Consider the following 21,060-nt stretch of genomic DNA (forward strand, 5'->3'; position numbering starts at 1 on the left):
TCTCCGCACGAAACAGATGCTTGTGGAGCGTAATAGGAAAGCCACTCGACGTCTGGAGCTTGCAAGGGAAGCACAAAGTCGGCTGGGCTTTGTGGAAGACATAATTCCGGTACCCAGAAATCTGGTGGGGAAAGTCGTTGGCAGACTTGGAAAGGTGATGCAGGAGATGGTGAATCGATCCTGTGTGAAGAGAGTGAGGATCCCACCTGCTGGTGAAATCCAAGTCGTTACTGAAGATGACATGGTTCCTGTCATTGTGGTTGGTTCGGTGGAAAGCATTGGGAAGCTTCGCATGCTCCTGGAATATCGGGTAGCGTACCTGAAGGAGATTGAGCAGCTAAGACAGGATCGACTGCAGATGAATGAGCAGATAGAGAACGTCAGGTGGCGTCCACCTCCAACCCAAGGTGTAAGGACCCGAAGGGATCCTCCAAGGAATGAAAGGACAGGTAGTCGAAGGCAAGAACGTCGAGAGTCCGCAAGTGGCCGTTCTAATCGTAGTAACATAGGCACGAGACCCGGTGGTGGACATAGTGACAGAGGGTCAGACTCAGACCAGCCAGTTGGCCCAGCTGGACGTGGGACTCATGACAGTGTGAACTGGGAGAGCCGGCCGGTGAGAGAAAGGTCGGGTGACGGAGCGCACTGCAAACAGGTGGAGACTAAAGAGTGTCTGATCACACTGACGGACGTTGACGGGAAGGCCAAAGCCCAAGGCCGAGATACTGACCGCTGGGGGCGGGGGAGGCCTAACGTGAGTATGAGGAAGTTTGACTACCGAAACAGACGGAGATGGTCCTCTCGACTTGTAGGGCAAGGTGACATGAGTGCCCGGTCTCAAGATCCCTGGGTGATGTCATGTGTTCAACCCCACAAGTTTGAACAGAGGGGGGAGGTATGTGGTGTAGTTACCACTATGTCAGCTAGGGGGCGCTGTGTGGGTGTCCCAGGACGGGTGTACAGGCACATTCAGTGTGGTAACAGGAGCAGGGTCCTAAATGACCATTGTGGGTCTCAAGGTGGGTGGCCTTGGGATGCAGGCTCCAGGGTGTATTGATCAGCAGAGGTACTGCTGATCTTTCTGTTACACTGTATCAGGGAAGCCTGTGTGTCTATACAACCTTTAGTGATGTCATAGCCATGTGATCACCTGTGGGTGTGGTTACAGGGCTATGTAATTGAGGTGTTTGGCACATGTGAGAGAGAGTGGAGGGAGTCTGTCAGAGTGTGGACAGACTTCCATGTGTCCAGGTGGGACACTACAGAGAGTGGTCTGTGTTCCAAGGAAGGAGAAGCCTTCCTGTGTCTGCGGCTGCAGATAGAGCGCTGCTCTGGACATTGCCCTGGCCTATGTATATTAGTGTATATGGGGAGGACTACACCTCCCAGCATGTGCTGAGACTCTCGGTCCGAGTCTGAAGCCACGGACGTTTATGTTCTTTTGTGCCTAAGCTAGAGGCTATTTTGGTGATACGCTGAGTTATGGTTTATGGAGCAAATAAACCTCATGAACTTTGGGAAGAACCTGCCTCATGATTGTCTCCCGCTGCACCTGAGCGAGTCACATCCCTACAATAACTACTGTAATACTGCTCCTATGTACAAGAATATAACTACTATAATACTGCTCCTATGTACAAGAATATAACTACTATAATACTGCCCCTATGTACAAGAATATAACTACTATAATACTGCCCCTATGTACAAGAATATAACTACTATAATACTGCCCCTATGTACAAGAATATAACTACTATAATACTGCTCCTATGTACAAGAATATAACTACTATAATACTGCGCCTATGTACAAGAATATAACTACAATAATACTACTGCCCCTGTGGATAAGAACATTGATCTTATTTTGAACGACAATGTATTTTTAGTTAAAGGCGCCGCCTGCATTATATTATTGAACATTATAGGAATAAAACAATACAGATAATGATACAAAGTTTAATTTTTACCAAGATAAATCACATACCTTTGTTGCCTTTCATCTCATGTAGTGCATTTGAATATCACATTTTGATAATGCCGCCCTTTAATTGAGTAGCAAATTAGGAGTGATGAAAAAGTGAGTCCGTTCACGCGACTAAGTGCAGCGACTCATCCTTTTGTTGCAAGACGCTGATAATTTAGGGAACAGACACATAACATTGTTGTAAACACAAACACTTGCAATTATGGAGCGCAGATACTGATCCGTTCAGCCAAGTGCAGACACAGCCGCGTAACTTCTTTCTGTGCATACTGCTTAACGCCATGTGTCCTTGGATACATCCGCTGCTTCATTGGCTCCGTAACCAGATAAACACCTAATGAGCAGTAAATAGTGAAAAAGGGCATTTGTCCCAGGGCTGCGGATGTGTTAACTGACTCCGGAGTTAAGAGAGCGTGATGCAGTTACGCTCAGCACATGAGCCCAGTCAGACAGTACAGAGTTAGGAAAGGTTCTTAAAGGGAATCTGTCATCCATATTTAGTGATATCATGTAAAGATATCACTAAATTGTGCGTCCCATAAGGATTCTATTCGGGCTTTTGACTCCTCCCGACCCCGCACCTTTGAGGCATAAATACCTTTTTAGCTTGTTGGTGATGCAGCAAATCGCCGTGGTCCAGTCCGATGGGCGTGGCTTAGTGGTCTTCTCCCTCCCACCTCCTCGGCTTGCTTCACGTAATCTTCGTCTGTGAATACCACAGACGCCGTTGGTTTCCGCGCTTGCGCAATGTAAAGGCCCCTGGCGCCTGCGCAGTAAGCTTTGCCCAACTGTGGGCGAAGCATAAAATCGCTACTGCGCAAGCGCCGGTAATTTCCAGCGCCATCTATGCCCCAGAAGTCTTCACATGCAGGACACACTTCTGGGGCATAGACCGCGCTGGAAAATACCGGCGCATGCGCAGTAGCGATTTTATGCTTCACCCACAGTTGGGCAAAGCATACTGCGCAGGCCCCCCCCTTTACATTGCGCAAATGCGAAAACCAATGGCGTCTGTGGTATTCACAGATGAAGATTACGTGAGGAAAGCCGAGCAGGTGGGGGGGAGAAGACCAGTAAGCCACACCCATCTGACCGGACCGCGGCGATTTGCATGCATCACCAACAAGCTAAAAAAGGTATTTACTGTATGCCTCAAAGGTGCGGGATCGGGGGGAGTCAAAAGCCCGAATAGAATCCTTATGGGACGTACAATTTAGTGATATCTTTACATGATATCACTAAATATGGGTGACAGATTCCCTTTAAGTGTTTCACAAGTCATAAAAAAATGACCCCGGGGTATAGTTTGGCCTAGGCCACTTTCACCCCGGGTATATTTTAGGCAGGGGGTTAATCTGGCCTGTTACACCGGGACAGAAACCTTTAACCGAAACTCCTGGATGCCAATGCAAAATCTTACCTAGGATCTCCTAAGTATCCCACATGTAGTATTCATCTCCTAATAGACCAAAACAACTCACGGACCTTCCCAGGCTCCAGGGTCTGGATGTACTTGCTACCTTTGCCCTCTCCTGTAGTTACCCAGGGCCTGAAGAGTTATTATGGTGGCTTGTGCACCTATAACTTTATTACACAACCCATAATAATTAAGACCCCTTTTTGTCCACCTGAATGTCAGTCGGGGTCCTCGTGTATGGAGCTAGCTCAGGTGTTTGCCTGTTACAGCAGCGACAAGAGCGAGGTCTGATTGCTGCAGTTCAACCATTTGGATGCTGCGGTTATTCACTGACCGCAGCGTTTAAACAGTCTGGTTGCAATCAACGGGATTGATGGGTTGTAAATGCTTTTTTGGGGTGTACTGAAGGCTCCCATTGCTGCCATCTTATTCATCCTCAGAAGCGTAGACCATGGCCATCCTCACTTTGTACTGCTATACCATAATATCACTATACAGTATGTAGTACAGTCGATTCTAGGTTCAAGTGTCCCAGTGGCACTAAAGACTACAGTAAAAATTAAGAAAATATATTTAAAAAAAGAATAAATTGCCCATTTTTCCAAATGGGGAAAAAACATAAAGAAATAAACATATTTGATATCATTGTATATTTGAAAATCCAATCTATGAAAATGAGATCATTTAACCTTTTTGTTAAATGCGATTAAATACTAGATTTGTCATTTCTACCATCCAAATGCAATGAAAAAACGGAACAAAACGGTATTGGTGTAAACTAGAGCTCGCCACCTACAAAACAACCCTAAAACGGCTCTGCCGATGGAGCCCGGGTCTGCCGATGGAGCCCAGGTCTGCCGATGGAGCCCGGCTCTGCCGATGGAGCACACCTCTAGTGCACACCGTGCTTAACCTGCTATTATTCCTGCTGACTTCACTATCAGTCCTGCTGCTCTCAAGACTCCTGAGTGTGCCACATCCTCGCTCCTCACATGCCACCCTACCAGCTTCACCATCGCTTTGGGTAAATGTACCCATCCGGACCTGGGACTTAGCAGGTCCACGTCACAATGTGGGGCCTATCTCTGTGGAGTAGGAATCTGTGATTTCATCTAACATCACCCAGATAACTTAACTAAAGGAGCACTTAGATTTCTCTCCTTGCATGTGAATTAAGATAATTGGTTTGGCTTTGTCTCAGTATTATGTTGACTTTGTTCCCCACTCTTAACCTTGACCAGATATCTGGATTACACTGTTGTCCCATCCGTTCGATTTGTCACCTGGCTCCTGTGCTTCTGCTCCTACTATGGACTCTTGGCTTGTCTTCTGACTATGGGTCCATTTCATCTTTCGGCTTGCTCTATTCCGATTCCTAGACCAGTTACAACCACTTGCTCCGTTCTTGACTTTGCTATGAGTTATTTTACTACAGCGCACCAGCCATTTTTTAATCATTATTTTGGGTACTGCAACTTGAAAAATCCAAAGGTTGATAAATGGGGAGATTAATTACATAGATGTCTTCCAAAGTTTGGTTAGGGTTAGTTTCAGTCATCTTTAGGAATTTCCTACTAGATTTATATCTGGTACTAGGACCTCAAATGATTTTGTCGTGAGGTTGTGCTCACTAGTAGAATGGATGATGGTATAGGCACGGATTCATTTACTCCGTCAGGTCCCAACATGTGGATTGTGGGCTGTATGATGGGTCATAATTAAATGTCCTTGGGTACTTGGTGCTCATTTTTGCTGATATCTTGGACCAGTCAGAAGCTTGGCATGTGCAATCTATTGAAGACAATAATTTTGGAGAGCTGTAATCTCAGTGTGGGGAATTGAGGTCCATATAAACAAACCAATATTTGGGATTTGAGCTCTCGCTCTGGATTATTGGCCCATCTAGGCCCAAAAAAAATCAAAATGCTGGCATAAAGATCAATTGCACGTGTTTCGATCCTTCTGTATATACACAGGCCAATAATTGACCTTTGATTCATATTGCTTGTATATGCCCAATTGATGGTTGTTTAATGGCCTTGATCACTCCGCGTAAAAGAGGCATTGTAGGAACGCTCGTTTCCCGATTAGATTGTCCAAGTGGTGCATAACTTAGGGTTGATCGTTGAACACAACAACTCCAAGCCATCCTATGAGACCTCAATGAGGAGCTGTTTGTAAGGTTAACACCCCTATGATATAGTATATACTATATCCACTTCGATGCCATATGGGGGCTTTCTGATAGACCTCCTACCAGCATCCTTCTCCTGACCGCACATACTAGAGAACTCCAGACCTTTAGAAGAGATGAATCAGCCCACCGCAACAGTCTGTAATTTATGAGAAAAGAAGGGGAAAGCAGAAATGGTGACACCGTAATGAGATTACCCTGAAAATAAAGCGGACAATAGCGAAAAATCTAATTTGTGTTTGATGAAGTGTGTGTTATTTCCTAGTAATTATATCAGCTTTTCACAGGGGATTGGGGCTGATCAGGGACACAGGATGTTAAACGGATTTGCAATACCTGATGCGCTCTCCGTCTCACTAATAACTAGCATATAAGCAGTGAAGGGTCGCTGCCATTAACACGTGATTTTTTTAAATATGTTCTGCGAAATTACATTTTGCATAATTGAACTGCGCAATTAACTTAAACTGTTGCCAACCTCATCATCGGCTCCTCGGTTTGATTTTCTGTTTGCATCATTATCGGACTTATTGCTGCAGCCCCACCTAGAGGTAGAGATTAAATATCACAATCAGAAAAATAAAAACGTTTACGATTTTAAGCATAATTTTTTGCAAAAACTGTTTGTTTTCAGTTTTGCAATTTGCAACTGATTTTTCTTTTCTAGCATTTAAAATAGTTGTTGCTTACGAAGCCATCTTGAAGACTTTGTATCATTCCAATAAGCCGCATAAAAAAAATACACCGACTCCCATATACATCAAAAAAATTTCAATTTTTTTAAAGTTTCAATTTATTACAAAAATAACCTCTTAAAATGTCATGGGCTATTAATGAACTCGCACATTACATAATATTTTCTCTGTGTAATCACAGCAAAAAAAATAATGTATGAGATTTAGATTCTATCCAAGCTTTTAAATCCATAATCGATTCCACCAAAATGATTTCCGTTTGCAAAAAAAAGAAAAGAAATAATCCTAGTAAAAATTATATTTTAGAGAGTTCTTTGAATTAACCCTTCAGTTGCTGTATTAAACAGATGGACTTATGCAGTGGGTCTTCCCAACATTCTGTTTTGTGTAGTTACTATAATTTTTTTTTCAATTTTTTTTTTGTCTGGGAAGCTGCGGTCGCATTAAGCCCTTTTTCTATTGTCTTTTGCATGTCTGGATCGGCCATCTGTCTTCATGTATTAAATGCTTATGTTAGCCGACACCGCTATTGGCCGGCAATGAAAGTATGACGAGAGGAACGCTGGCAAATGTTTTTGGACCTTGAAATTTGCCAGACAATCACAATGTGCAAAGGAGATTTCAGGGATGACAGCTTAACGTATATTTTCACTCATATATAAGACGGCTACTAGGTCTGGAATTCACATTCTACCTAAATATCCAGCGCTGCTTCCTTTTACTATGTTATGGAAATACAATCAAAACTCCTGTTACTTTTCTAAAATGAAAATAATTGCAATAGATCAAGTCATATACAAGTGATTGTCAGCTCTTTGGACCAGGAAGGTTCTATGTTCTTTAGAGGTATCCTGTGCCTTACATTAAAAGTAACTGTTCTGTCTCCGACATTTAATTCATGATCCTGATTATTCTGCTTGTTAATGTTTACAGTGTTCTCTGGCTCCATCTAGTGACCAGAGTCATAACCGTAGTGTTATTGTGTGTGTTACTTTCGCTTTGCTATTCCCTCCGTTTGCAGTGCATTCTGGTAAGGTTGCAATGCATCCTGGTAGCCTTTTGCAAAGGATTATGGTTAGTTCAGCCACCATTTTCCTTCTGCCTGCATACGGAAGCATCTCATTTCTCTTCTCCCCTTGTGACAGCATCGCTGGTATGTATTTATGTTTCCTGTATTCAATTCCTGTCTCATACTAGACTGCTTAGTTAGCTCTCCCTGGTTAGCTATTAGTGCACATGTTGATTTACATTGTATTATGAATATATGAATCCCTGATGAACCCAGTACTGATTGTATGCATATAAGTGCTGTGCAAATTAATTGGGGCAAAGCATTTTTTAAAGTAAAATCGTAAGTTGGTTACCAGTCAGTGATTCAAACCAGTTTTAACTGCTTTGAGCAGGTGTGAGTGCCTGTTCAAAGCAGTTAAAACTGTTTTGACTCACTGACTGGTAGCCAACTTACGATTTTACTTAAAAAAATGCTTTGTCCCAATTAATTTTCACAGCACTGCATGGTTTTGTTTGTAGTTTCACTTCGCCAATATACCCTCACGTTCAATAAAGCACAGATTCAACCTACAGTCTCCTTATTGGACCCCGGTATAGCGGTTTAACTGCCTGAAGTCTGCTTCATTTAGTGAGGTCAGAACAGTAACAACTTTTTTCTTACTTAAGTTCTCGTCTTTTGGCTAAAAATTATTTTTTATAAATTGGTTTCATTAGAGAAAATTGCCCTCTTTGCTTTTCATAGCTTCTCTCTTGCACTTTCTATTACTTGCTGCAGAATTAGGCATCTGAGAATGTCAGTGAGCTCATTCTGACGGTCCAATAGGAGAGAGTCTATCCCTTATCTGTCTTTCTATAGCCCCTCCCAGCTGGTTTATGACCAGAGACCACATCAAAGTGGAATGTGCAGGGAAACAATGAGCCTGTAATTCAAAGGCGTGCAACATTTTTAATGAAACCGAATTGTAAAGATTATTTTTAGCCCTAAATACATGCATTTAGGTAAAAAAAAATAAAAATATTCCCCAGAGGTGGACAACCCCTTTAATGAGGTATACCCACGCTATATAATCCATCAGTCTACTCCATCAACTAACAATCGGTGGGGTTCTCATAGGTCTGATTTCCAGCGATACGTCACCAGATACTGAAACAGAAATATCCCTTGAACAGTATGATTTGACCCCCGGTACCCATATTTGTGCTTCATGTGCAACACTTTCACTCGAAAAGAACAGTCTCTTTCTCGGAATTAATGTTATAATCCATCTAACAGAATTTACTGAGGGAGTTTTGGTTGTGTTGCATACAACTGGCACCCGCTGAATAAATTGTTACTAGATCGGTGCCAATTGTGTAACAACAGCAACAACGGGACTAACTGAATGGATAGAAGTTGTTTTTCACTGCTGTTTCGTCACAAACCATCAATAATGTTTATTAAGTGTTTTACGGGTTTCCTCATCTGTATTGCTACATTGCGACGTTTTCTCACTGTCCAGATTCACCTCTAAATGACTGCTGCATTTCCTGCCTTGGCTTTTATATGGGCTTTGATGGTCTCTGATGGCCTGTGCTTTACCATGTAATGTATAGTCGCGCTTGAGGTAATGTGAACCTTCTCTGGCTCCATAATATTTTCTGCTTTTCTGTACAATGGCGGTGGCCATTCTTTGGCAATTCGCAGAAATTGAACCGGATATTGCTGTGTACGGCAAAGTTTCTGAAATTTGCACCAAATTCAATTTGCATCAAATCGATTCTTTAATCTCTAACTGTTCCGCTTTAATTTTCTTTATAACTAAAACATTTTTATATCCGCCACATGCGGAAAAGTATTCATGTCCAGGAGCAATTTAATAACCTGCAATGACACAACTCGGGCATTGTCCTAGAAAATCCACGACGTTCGGCTCTGGTTTCTCTATCCCTCTAGGTATCGACGAGTGTTGTCATATTTAGAAGGCATGTAGATAGACGGGGGTATACCGGGGGGTTACAAGAAACCCCTCTAACATGCCCAATGCGCACCTCCCCAGGCAGCCCACAATGTATGTAGTATAAATACGCCGTCTTTCCCGCACTGGGACGGCACTGTTCCTAAGCTGCCGGCATCACGTTACTGAATTCATGTCAGAAGGAGCTGGAAATGTTCCCAGATATTTTTAAAACCTGGTGGATTTATTGTAGAAAGTCTGAATTAGGTGTGAAATATTTAACTGTCTTAGTCTGGTGGAAGCTGCCAAGGTTTTAATGAAATTCGGTATATAAGAGAAGGTGAGATGGTCTGCAGGGTATAATATGAGAACCATAGGGTAGTGCAAAATTCATGGCTGATGTGTCTCGGTATAAGGGACGATGAGGCCAAATTATCAAAATTGTCTCAAAGAATAATTGCCATTATTGCCCATAGCAACCAATCAGAGTACAGCTTCAATTTTGCAAGAGTTGTTTTAGAAATAAAAGCTAAGCGCTGATTGGTTGCTATGGGCAACAATCTCACACAGTTTTGATATGAGGCCTAGGAACCATAAGCATCCATAGTGGGCGGATGGGGCCATCAACCTCCTTCTCAGAGGTGCAGTATCTGTACCAAGGCCTCCACCCACCATGTATCAGGCCCCGGGAACTAGGTGCGTCCATTAGCATTGCATCTCTGTAGCTACTCCCTTGTATTTTCAAACTACCCCATCCAAACACATAGGGGATCTGAATATTCTATGTTCATTCCTCTTTCTGTCTATTATCGAGGGCGGCAATTCCTGTTTTTTCTAAATGGATCAGTTCTAGAGAATGAATCGACTTAAAAATTTTAATTTGTTACAAATTTCCCCCCAAAAAATATGGATCCGTTTTAATCCAAACTTTTCACAATTTGATTTGAGTTTGCACTGAGTGCTGGAAGTGGTTAAAAATAATGGCAAAAACCCCCTTGGGGTTTGTTCATACTGAATTTTTTGATTTTCATGAGTTTTTGGAGTAGAAACTACCGAATCTAAACTTGTGGTTTTTGTAGCATTTAGGCTCCAAAAACTGAATAAAAAACTTTTGAGTGAACACATCCTCTCTTCCTCTCCATTCGATTTTTGTCATTTTTTTTTAATTTTTTCTCTTCTGTTTTCTATTTTTCAGCAATTCCTCTCGAGGACCCTAATGGTCAAGTGGGGCACGATGAGCCCCATTTGATTGATGGGCGTCACACCCCACGTGATGGCTTGAAACCTGGTGAGGAACATCAAGAGATGAAAATAGAAGATAGAAGAAAAAAAAACAGAGAATTGGAGCAAAGGACTATGTGACTGCAGAAGAGGAATAGGTAGGGCCGGGAAGAGGTAAGGGAAAGCGGTTTGTTTGTTTGTATTTTTTACCCTTTCCCAGCAGATTCGATTAATACTGAATGCATGTGCTGCAAGTCAAATGACCAAATTCGACAATCTGTTGACTACGAATTTTGGCAAATTTGCTGATTGCTTGTCTGTATCTCTCTATATGCCTTACTGGGGGGATGTGGAAGCAAAAGAGAGGGGGCCTCCCCTATTTTTTAGAGCCCCTTAAATATATCGAGTGACTCTTGCCCTGAAAAGCTTGGCCCATCCGTAAAGGAACACAACTCCTCACTGGAACTTCTATGCCGCAACTAGTTTGACACATGATGGGTGGGCGCCGACTATAAATGTTTGCATTGGGGTCCTGGAGCTCCAAGTTTCACCATTGCCCCACAGGGGCCATAACTACAATAGGTACAGGGGATTCACTCGAACCCGGTCAGTGGTGCCTAGGGGGCCCCAAAAGTGCCTTTTGCCTATATAAAAAGACCAATGCTATTAAAGACGTGTAAAAATTGGGAGTCCAGCTGAAGCTTTTGCATTGGGGCCCATGAGCTTCAAGTTATGCCACTGCCAGGGGCTCTTATGGGATCATCTGTTCCCGTTTTCTGCTGTCCTGCTTCATGACCTTGAAAAAACATTTGCAGAGCACGATCCTCCTTTGTTTTTTTTAATACACAGATGACAATTCTACAAATAGAGGATTGTGCACTTAGGGATTAGTGCGTGCGGGATCTGTGTCATACTGTATATCCATGTTAAATGATTATTGTTTTCATAGACGCCTAAAGAAAGGGGGTTTCCATTTTAGCGCTGCCTGGTATTGTTCCTTGATTAGCCTGGTTCAGGTGGCTGCTAGGCAACCAGTCTCCTCCTCGGCCGTTGCAGGTTAAAACGCAATAAGACTGCAGGATACCCAGAGATCAATTAAAATGCCAGTCTTCCCCCAGCAAATCTCCAAAGCAGCTGCACATGATTCGACATCAATTTCTTGAATTAAGGATCAGGCAGCAAAGTAAATACATTTATGCCGGGGCTAGAAGCAGAATAGAATCTAAAAAAGAAAAATGGATGGAAAAAAATGAGTCTCCTCTACTGTGCTCCTGCTCTGTGTAAATGAACATGTCTCACATTGTATTTTATTATGCCGGCTCATGTCATATAATGGGATGCAGATTGATTTCTTAAAGGAAAATTCTAATCATAGTAATACGAACTATCAGAAGATTCATCACTCATCTCTGGGCTAAATAATAAAAATATATTTTTTTAAATATTTTAAATTAATATCTTTTTTTCTTCTCAATATCACTCCCATCACGCCTCACTCAGGGCAGAGAGCAGACTTTACATTCTCTTAACACTGGGAGGAGTTGGTTTTTTTTTCCTCCTGTGCTCATTGTCGCCATCTGGAGGTTAACTAGTGATAGAACATCTAATTCTAACTGGGGGAAAGTTGTGTACATCAAGATCTTTACCCACAGTTGCACAGTCATGGGTTTACAGCGACTGAGAGGAGCCAGAAGACAGCAGCGTCTGAATTCTCCTACTCCTCCACTGGTTAGAAGCACTTCACCTTTGTATTTAATGGTGTAACTTTCTTCCAGCAGTGCAGGGGTTAATATGCTCAGTTGAGAGCTCCTGGAAGCTTTCCTGCATTGAGGCTCTCTGCTGTTCACGGTTAGCCACTCCTATCTCCTATATAATCTGGGTCCTGGCTAGCACTCATTGTCAGAGGTAGCTATTGCTGCATGGCTGGAGCTTGTTGGTGATTATTATTGGAGACGGCGTTTGGTGGATTTATCTTTGACTATTGCTCGGTTTTGAGTGTTTGATAATTCCCTTTCTTCTCCTAATTTGATTTAACCCCATCTTCCACTCGCCGATGGATCCTTCTGTTATTTGTGTGTGTCTATTTGTAAGTTTGGTATTTTTCATTACCCTTGTTCGTATTACCTTGTTAGTCTGGTTGGAGTAGTACAGTACACTACGTACACTACTACTCCCCTCTTCCCTGGGTGGCGGAAGGGTGCAGACTGTGGGCAGATTCCGGAGCTAAGGCAAGGTACGTGTCCCTGGCATCTTCACCATCAGAAGTAATCTGGGGAACATGGCGAGCTAGGGCGCCAATAGCATTAGGGACGGGGAAGTAGCACCTGGTCTCGGGACACCTGACGAGTCACGACACACTTTAATATTTGTATTACTCAATAATAAAGGTAAGTAATAAAAGGTTTTTTTGGGAGGTGGTATTATTTTTCTTAAAATGCAAGTTACTATTTCATTTATATACCTTTTATCTTGGAGGAAATTGAATAAAAATATCCTTCTGCCTCATTAGGACATTTTTATTTAAAGTTGTCCCATCAATGCATGATTACTTGAGGTCTTTCTGCAGAGACCCTCGCCAATCCTGAGAATGGGGGAGCCAAAGTCACGTGTTTGATTGGAGTGATAGTGAGCATGTGCGACCACCACTTCTACAGTCCTGCTCATCGGTATTGGCACCCATGAAGTGTAAATGTTGGCACCCCAGGAGTCCGGTTGCCACAGTGGCATTGCCTCCCTCAAAGGGGGTTGTGTCATGCCTGGAAGCAAGGAGAAGTTCCCTGGTCAGGTAATATCAGAATGCCATACTTTTCCTGGCTCCAGACCAGAAAGGGGAGCTCAAAACCCGGTTTTAGGGGAGCTTCCCTATTAGATCTGGCCTGGAGGCGGGGTTAGGCAGGCAGTGGTGGGGACTGGAAGAGTGAGGAGCTCGTCCCCAGACTAGAGTTGCAGTCTGAGTCAGAGAAGAGTTATAGAGGAAGAGAAGTCTAGGAAAAGCTGGAGAGTGGAGCTGTGACCAAGCTCACCCCAGAACAGAGCGCTAAAACCGGACGCTGGAGTCCGTGGTTGCACAGGTACAACAGTCCCAGCAGCTAAATCCAGAGGGCAGGGAACTGCAGGTCCTCTGGCCCATCAAACACTCGGGGCACAGCAGCACATCAGAGCCCGGAGCCGCCATAAAGGAGCGACACCTGCAATAGGCTCCAGCTGCCTGCCATACGAGCAAGTACTAGGACAATAAGGAACAGAGGCTCAAGCATAGCTTTAAGCAGCAAGGACCTCAGAGGACAGCGCAGCAAGGAGGCTTCCAACTCTATCTGTCTTAGGGGACCCTGAATTGCTTCCAGGCTGTCCGGAACTCCATCTCCATCTTTTAGCAGTGCTCCCGTCTGCATTCCAAACCATCAAGTAAAGGTAAAGGAAACTACAGTTCATATATCTGCAGTTATGCATTATTCCCTCAGTCCTGCACCCCAATGTCATTTTCCTTTATAAGAACTATAACTGCCCTGGGGCCTAGCTCTCTCCGTGGAGAGTTGTAGCAACTCTGCTGCATCACCAATGGCCCCAGCGGTCTCCTTAGGCAGCGTCGGCCAGTGGCATAGCGTGGGGGGGGCGGTCCGCCCCAGGCGGCACGTGTGTGGGGGCGGAGAGGACAGCAGCAGCAAGTCCTCTCCTCTGTGGCCTGTGGGAGAACAGCGCGGACTCCGCGGAGGCGCACAGTGCAGGCGCTTTCAAATTCTTCTACTACCTGGCTTGCTGGACTGGAGCCTCGGCTGCTGTCCACTCCTGAGCCGTTGCTGGGCGGCGGGCGCACTCAGAGACCCGTCCGCTCCTGGAGGAGGTGTTCGCGCTGAGCCGATGACGCAGCAGGACTCAGAGCGGATCCCGGGACACAGGAGCCGGTGAGTGAGGGGGACGGCGGGAAGCGCTGCCGGGTTGCCCTTGATATCTGTGAGGGGAGGACGAGGGAGACACGTGATCTGCGTGCGGTCTGCCACACACACCGCCCGGTCAACCCTGACAGCCTCAGGCCTTGAGTCCTGGAGTCTGACAATGCTGAAGTTGGTTTCTTATTCGGCAGTTTCTTATTCGGCTATCTTTTATTTTTTGTTTTTTTCAGGTTTTTCAATAAAAATAAAAGTATATAATAAATATGCAATCATGTGTCCTTTTGTGAATACACTTAAAAACAGATAAAAAAAAATTAGAAGACTGGCACAAAAATGGGCATCAAAGTGGGCACTGAGGTATGGTATTGAAGGGGTTAAATGGCTTTGTGCCACTGATCTGACACCTGATTTACATACCTTGTGATGCCACACATCACGTTCATATTAATCCAGCCTGGCACAAATGGGTTATGGGCATCAGATCTGGCATCAAAGTGGGCAAATTGCACATTTTCACAGATTTGAATAAGTAACAGCTATTTTGAAGGGGTTAAATGGATTTGGGCCACTGATCTAACACCTGAACTGGCATCAAAGTTCTGATGCCCAGAACCCATTTGTGCCAGGCTGGAGTGACATGAATTTCATGTGGGGCATCACTAGGTATGTATATCAGGTGTTAGATCAGTGGCCCAAAGCTATTTAACCCCTTAAATTTAGCTGTTACTTATTCACGTGTGAAAATTGGTTCTCTGCCCACTTTGATGGCAGTTTTGATGCCCATAACCCATTTGTGCCAGGCTGGATTAACATGAACGTGATGTGTGGCATCACAAGGTATGTAAATCAGGTGTCAGGTCAGTGGCACAAAGCCATTTAACCCCTTCAATACCATACCTCAGTGCCCACTTTGATGCCCATTTTTGAGCCAGCCTTCTAATTTTTTTATCTGTTTTTAAGTGTATTCACAAAAGGACACGATTGCATATTATTATATACTTAGAATGTTTTATTTTTATTGAAAAACCTGAAAAAAACAGAAAATAAAAAATAGCCGAATAAGAAACTGAACGAATAAGAAACCAACTTCAGCATCGTTGGAGATTGGCGTCTTCTACTACTCCAGCTGTAATGTAGACTGTAGTCAGTGCTGGATACAAACGCCTCCATCAAGAGCAGATTTTAGCGTCCTAAAAAAATGCCACAACTTTTCAACTGCTCTGGCCTCCACCAGTCACGTACGTGGCGGCGGCACGCCTGTCATATTCGCCAGTCATGTAAGCCATCATATATGCCAGTCATGTCATGTAAGCCAGTCATGTAAATGTGCGCCAGTCATGTAATATACGCCAGTCATGTCATGTACGCCAGTCATGTCATGTACGCCAGTCATGTCATGTAAGCCAGTCATGTCATGTACGCCAGTCATGTCATGTAAGCCAGTCATGTCATGTCAGCCAGTCATGTCATGTAAGCCAGTCATGTACGCCAGTCATGTCATGTAAGCCAGTCATGTACGCCAGTCATGTCATGTAAGCCAGTCATGTACGCCAGTCATGTAATGTAAGCCAGTCATGTACGCCAGTGGAAACACATTTTGACTCGCCTGTGGTAAATTACAAATGAAAATCACTTGTGATTGTCAGTGCCCATGTGACATAAATTAGCCAATAAATGATGACTTCAGTGATTTTAAAAAGCCACGTGGTAGGCCATGCCTGTTCCTTTGTCACAATGGTGAAGACAAAGGAGCTGTCTGAGGATATCAGAACTGTTATTATTAGCGAGCACAAGACTTCCAAAGGGTATAAGACCATCTACAAAGACTCAAATCCCAGTTTCAATGGTGTGCAATGTTATTAAGAAGTTTGCCAAGCATGGAACTGTCAGGAACCTTCCTGGGTGTGGGGGAAAGGGGAAAATTGACGAAATGTCTTCAAAGAGTTGGTATGAATGGTGGAAACACCACGTCAAACATCCAAAGACCTGAAGACCAACCTGGAACAGTCTGGGGTCATGGTTTCAACAAGTACCATACGCCACACACTAAGCCAAAGGAAGAAATCCTTGCTGAAGAAAAGACATAATAAGGAATGGCTGATCTTTGCAAAGGAGTACCTTGTCAAACCACAATTTTTCTGGGAAAATGTTCTGTGAACAGTTGAAACAAAAATAGAGCTTTTTGGCAATGCAAAGCAACAGTTTGTTTACAGATGGCGCAATGAAGCTTATAAGGAAAAGAACACCCTAGCAACAGTTAAGCATGGTGGAGGATCCATAATGCTGTGGGGTTGCTGTGCTGTGTCTGGTAATGGAGGCCTTGACTGTATCACAGGAATCATAAAACCAGAGAATTATCAAGAGATTTTAGAGCGAAATGTCCTACCCAGTGTAAGAAAACTTGGTTTGCGTCAAAGATCATGGGTCCTCCAGCAAACAAAGACCCAAACACACATCCAAATGTACATAGGAATGGATGAAAAATAAAAAATGGACAGTTTTTTTTTTTTTTAAAATGCCAGCAATGAGTCCAGACCTCAATCCCTTTGAAAATCTTTGGGGTGAGCTGTACATCTGCCATTGGGAAAAAGAACCTGCAAACATTCAAGAGGTTGAGCAAACTGCAAAGGAAGAGCGGGAGAAAATACCATCTGAGATGTGCCAGAAGCTTATAGATGGCTGCAAGAAATTATTGGAGGCTGTCAGCAATGCTAAAAGGTATGCAACCAAGTATTAATTATGGGTGCCTTTATTGCTGCACATGCTGTTTATTCTGGTTCTTCTTTGAAATTGCAACATGTAAGTTGAAAAACAATGTTTTATTGTATTGTACCACTAATTAAAAATCCTGAGGATATAACTTTGGTACATTTACATTTATTTCTGAAGATATTGTACAGTCTAGAAAAATGAAGGGGTGCTGTGGCGCCCCCAGGAGTATGGTCGCCACAATGGCATTACCTTCCTCCTAGGAAGTGTGATGTCATGCCTGGAAGCAATGAAGGGTCTCTCTGACAGATAATCTCTACATACAACACAGTTCCCACTCCGGGCCAGCAGAGGGAGATCTGAACCAATACTAAGGGGAAGAGTTACTCTCTGGGGGTCAGGAGGGGAAATTAGTCAGTTCTGTGAGGAGGGCGAAGTGTGTGGACGTGGAGAGAGCAGCTGGGAGATTTAGCAGAGAGTTGAGGCTCATTCCCAGCTGGAGCGCATGATCTGGAGCCTGGTCTCCAAGGTTGTATGGATACTGACGGTCCTGCAACAGAAACCAGCGGAATAGGAAGCTGTAAATGCTCTATTCCCATCTAAGACTCGGAGGCACAACAGCGACGTATGAGCCAAAGGAGATAGAAGACTACAGCTGTCTGCCTTACGAGGTAGATCCAAAAGGGAAGAAGGAGGAACGTCAGCGTAACACAGTACTGCATGTACCTCAAGTAAGCGCTAGAGAGGAGACTACACAACCCATCTGATAGAGAGATTCCTAAGTTGCTTCCAGGCTAATCATCTCCTGTGCCATCTGTAATCTGGACCCTGGACTGCACTTACAAAGTAAAGGTAAAGAAACTACACTTTGCTGTGTCCTTGCCTTCTTCCTGCAACTTCTTCAGCACTGCTACATCTCTGTGCTAGACACTGCACCCTCTTCCTCAACACCTATCGTCTTCATCTACTCTGCCCTGGGACTACAGCCCTGCCTGTGGAGGGCTATAACATCACTGCTGCACCCCACCATCTGTCCCAGAGGATCTGTCTGCAGCGTCGGCTTAACACCTCCCTTGCCGAACACCACAGGTGGCGTCACGAATCACTCATAAACTTTATTTCATCACTCAATCCTCTTTTACATGGGTGCCCAGGGCCACGGACCGGGTCACCGCTGCTGTGACATTCCCCTCTGAAGGACCGGCCCGGTACCGAGTACCCCACAGCCCTGGGAGGGCGACCCATTTTGGCATCACGAACAGGATTTATGGAACCCGGTGTCCCCGGGTCCTGTGTGCCAGAGACTGTGTTGTGTGCATTAGACTGTTTGTACCATTGCCGCCATTATCCCGCTGCTTGGCACGTGCGGGAAACCAAAGAGGTGGGCCGTCGTGGGCGGAGCCAGCCGAAGAGCGCGAAGAAGTGAAGTGCCGCGCGGGAAGAGACCAGCGTGTGAGAAGTGGGAGGAGCAGAGGGCTGCAGCCCCGGCGTGCCCCGATCATCCAACCGGTAAGCCAGTGCAACCCAGGGCCTGGCCCAACGTTAACTAGGGGGGAAGAGAATGTCCGAGGCACGCGCAGACGCGGCGATGGACACCCCTGCCGACCCCCTAGCGCCACAAGATGCGGGCCCGGCGCAGCTGCGGCTCCGATAGCGCCGCTGAATCTATCAACCAGCGCCGCCTCCGGAGAGCAGCAGGAGCAAGCGCCCACCGTAGCAGTCCCCGTAATGCTGCTGTCTATGCTCTACATACCGGGAGCAGCCTGGCTACCGCAGTAATCAGGGGAGTCGCATACCCTGAGTGAATTCAAAGAGAGACTGTGCAGTTTGTTTGAGGTGTATCCTCTGTCTGAAGGCCAGAAAGTGAACATCCTTATTGGGCAGCTAACAGGTGCAGCACAGAGGGAAGTAAAAGCCTGGCAGGACACTGATAAAGAGACTGTTACAAAGATTCTGGCCAAGCTAAGAAGCACCTTTGACACCCACCCTGCAGCTGAGATCAAGATGAGATTCTTTGGGTGTAAGCAGAGAGCGCAGGACAGTATACAGGACTATGCTCTTAACCTGCAAGAGGCGCTGCGAGCCATCAAGCAGATTGATCCAGACATTGTGAAAGATGGAGACAGACTGTTAAAGGAGCAGTTTATTGATGGACTTTTATCCAGCACCCACAGAGCACAGCTGCGCATCATAGCCCTACAGAACCCTGATCTGGACATCGCAGACTTCAAAGACCGGGCTATTCGGGTGCTGCATGAACCAACTGCTAGCCGTCCAGCGCCCCCTAGGTGCCCAGCGATCACATACCATCAGGAGGCGGCATCTTTCCCTCTCAGCCCTGTGGAGGCTGATGCACAGACTCTGGATAAAGATCCATTTGAAGAGCTGCGTCTTCAGGTCCAGGAGTTGACCAGAGGTATGGCTGCACTTACTAAAACTGTGCAGTCCCTGCAGGTGTCCTCCAGGGAGAAGATCCAGCTGGCTTCCAGTCCAGATGATGTCCCGTGGCTACAGAAGAAGAGGATCCCACCACTCCGAGGGAGAAACAACGATCGCTATGACCAGGACGGACGTCCCATCTGTCGTCACTGCCACAAGGCAGGCCACATCGCAAGATTCTGTCATTTAAAAGAGCAACCCCTGGGGCAGAGGGCCAACCCCCAGGAGTAGGACCACAAGGCCCAAAGAACTGGCGAGCCAAGTATGTTGGAGGACGAACGATGCTCCCAGTGGTGATTGACGGCATCACCATGAACGCTTTGCTGGACACTGGCTCTCAGGTGACAACTATGCCGTATATCCTTTACAAGCGGTATTGGGCTGACTCTGAACTTACCCGTGGCCCAAGTGATGGGGAGAGTGAAGTTAAAGTCTCAAGGTCTGATAGTTGTAGACATTGATCGACGAGAATGTAACCCAATGATGACTTTAGGTACCAATGTGATTGAAAATTGTCTTTCCGAGGTTATTGTCTTGTTGCAACAGGTGGCTGAGACTGCTGGTTCCAGTGAACAACGAGTCCTGCAGAAGGAGATCAAAGCCCTGATGCAAAGACAGCAGGTAGAACTCTCTGGCGGAGAAATTGGCAGCGTCAGAGTGAGTGATTCTTTCCCCATTGCAATACCCCCCAGATGTGAAATGTTGATTTGGTGTCGGGTAGCCATAGGCCTCAGAGGAAAAGATTACCAGGCATTGGTAGAACCAATGTACTCTGACAGCCGACCCACTGTCCTGACAGCCAGAGGGGTAGTTGATGTTCCCAAAGGGAGAGTACCTGTACGCCTCTTGAATTGTGGGGAGGAGGAGGCCATAGTACCTTGGTATGCCACAGTTGCTAAGCTGCTTACTGTCAGCAACAAAGTCATACTGGCAGCAGAACCCTTGGTCTCGTCCGACCAGGTGGAGGACAATGGCTCTGTAAAGCAGCTGGAGGAGTGGTGTCGGCAACTGCAGGTGGGAACTGACTCCACCCCTTCATATCAAAAGAATGGGGTTTACAGGGTGACCCAGGAGTATGAGCGGGCATTCAGTAAACACCCCCTAGACTTTGGGAGGGCAAAAGGGGTTCAACACCATATCCCCACTGGAGATCATCCACCCATCAAAGAAGGGTACCGGCCTATACCCCCAACGCAATATCAATGTGCCAAAAGTATGTTGCGGGAAATGAAGGAGGCTGGGGTGATCAGAGACAGTTGTAGCCCCTGGGCAGCCCCAATAGTTTTTGTGAAAAAGAAAGATGGTACCATGAGAATGTGTGTTGATTACAGGAAAATTAGCAGCATTACACATAAGGATGCCTACCCATTACCCAGAATTGAGGAGTCATTAGCTGCACTTAAAACTGCTAACTATTTTTCCACCTTGGATCTCTCTAGTGGGTATTGGCAGGTTCCCGTGGCAGAAGCAGACAAGGAGAAAACAGCGTTTACTACCCCAATGGGTCTCTGCGAGTTCATCTACATGCCATTCAGGCTCTGCACCACCCCAGGGACATTCC

General features: G+C 45.2%; 2 long non-coding RNA genes across 2 annotated transcripts in view; one reads left to right on the top strand and one right to left on the bottom strand.

Moving 5' to 3' along the window:
• LOC141092288 (uncharacterized) overlaps positions 1 to 21,060 on the top strand; it is a 156,443-nt gene that overhangs the window by 69,044 nt on the left and 66,339 nt on the right. Inside the window, exon 2 of the long non-coding RNA XR_012232751.1 lies at positions 10,436 to 10,635. This is a non-coding gene — a long non-coding RNA (uncharacterized lncRNA). The remainder of the gene's footprint in view (positions 1 to 10,435; positions 10,636 to 21,060) is intronic.
• Positions 4,054 to 21,060, bottom strand: part of LOC141092289 (uncharacterized) — a 34,197-nt gene continuing 17,190 nt past the window's right edge. Inside the window, exons 2-3 of the long non-coding RNA XR_012232752.1 lie at positions 6,079 to 6,145; positions 4,054 to 5,739 (exon numbers count right to left, since the gene is read on the bottom strand). This is a non-coding gene — a long non-coding RNA (uncharacterized lncRNA). The remainder of the gene's footprint in view (positions 5,740 to 6,078; positions 6,146 to 21,060) is intronic.

The sequence above is a fragment of the Dendrobates tinctorius genome, unplaced genomic scaffold (assembly GCF_039654945.1).
Source record: "Dendrobates tinctorius isolate UK_male_01 unplaced genomic scaffold, ASM3965494v1 ptg000059l, whole genome shotgun sequence".
Taxonomy (NCBI): Eukaryota; Metazoa; Chordata; class Amphibia; order Anura; family Dendrobatidae; genus Dendrobates; species Dendrobates tinctorius.